The sequence below is a fragment of the Propithecus coquereli genome, unplaced genomic scaffold (genome assembly GCF_000956105.1).
Source record: "Propithecus coquereli isolate 6110/MARCELLA unplaced genomic scaffold, Pcoq_1.0 Scaffold93, whole genome shotgun sequence".
Classification (NCBI taxonomy): domain Eukaryota; kingdom Metazoa; phylum Chordata; class Mammalia; order Primates; family Indriidae; genus Propithecus; species Propithecus coquereli.
In genome coordinates, this window is record NW_012155618.1 from 4466320 (window position 1) to 4467665 (window position 1346).

The 1346-nt window shown below is 33.2% G+C and overlaps 1 protein-coding gene across 1 annotated transcript in view; it reads right to left on the reverse strand.

Moving 5' to 3' along the window:
• The window catches only part of MRPL19 (mitochondrial ribosomal protein L19), a 19548-nt gene that overhangs the window by 1983 nt on the left and 16219 nt on the right, over positions 1-1346 (reverse strand). The window lies entirely within an intron of this gene.

Consider the following 1346-nt stretch of genomic DNA (forward strand, 5'->3'; position numbering starts at 1 on the left):
TTAGTTCATTTAATGACTATGTTCTTATAAATGAAATTAAACTGCTCTCAAAATAAATCCTCTAGGAGTCAATATATCCTCTGCAGGGAACCAAATTCGTTTTCAAATCAGGAGTTTTTTGATGCTTCAATTTCATCCCATATTGCAGCTTCAATTTTTGAAGTATCATATTCCCTCATCATATCAAACTCAAGCCACGGCTGACTCCACTTCTGAGCTTCTTTCATTTGTTCCTCAGTTAAATGAAGATCAAATCTGATTCCTTTAATATTAAAATTTGGACGTTCCCAGCGTTTGGACCAGGGCCTAGGCTTCATTTTGACTTTCAGCTAAGGAAGATACAAAAAGAAGGAATTAGGCTGATCGACATAAGCAAAAATTCTTCTAAAGTTTTCATTTAGATGATTCTTTCTTATTTTACACTTAAATTTCCAGTTTCAAACATACAACCTATACCTTATTAACAGGAACTTCTTGGCCAGGCTCTCGTGATACTGGCTTCATATTCACATCAAAAGTGCTGTATTCAGGAAGGGCATCTCTTAAGTACAGCAACTTATCATCCAGCCGTTTCTCTAATTTGACCACTTGGATCTCCTGAACTCGAGGATTATAAAGTTCAAAGCAAATCTCAACACCTGAAAAGAAAAGAAAACATATTCCTACAAAGTCCAGATTCTTGTACATGCCTCAACTACAGTAGAAGTATTTCAAATATAGCATAAGGTTTTGAATGCAGGAAATGTGACATAAAATTGTCATGTTTTAAGATGAAGACTGCTGAAAGAAATAGAAATAAACTAAAATCCATTTAAATAAGAAGTGAGAAAGTCTGAATTATTAACAGAATGATAGTCTAAAGAAAAAAATGTCTTCTATAAATATATTGAGTCATATATCTCCTCAATCCTGACAGTGTATTAACTTAGAGAAAGTCTGAGTAAATTCTTCACTACGCCGTGTTCTTGTTTATCTCCCAATTACTTGAATAAAGATCAATCTTCCATGTTAACAGTAATAGGATTAATGATTCAAAAAGAGTAAGCAAAATTTTAAGTTCCAACTTTTGTTACAAGTTCTCTTTAAGGATGGCCTAGGTTTTTTAACACACTAGGGCCCTCTGCATGAAGCAAGCTAGGAACAGCTTTCAGCACATCGAGACACTACAAGTAATAGTTTAATATAATCTGTATTATCAAATACTTAAGGGTAAGAGTATATTCTGAGGTTTTCTGGAACAATCCCAACAGAAATACAAATATTATTTACATGATCAACATTAGCTTCTAATATTTAATATCAGGATTCAATTCAGTATGTACTGTATACCTATTCTGTTCCAGGTA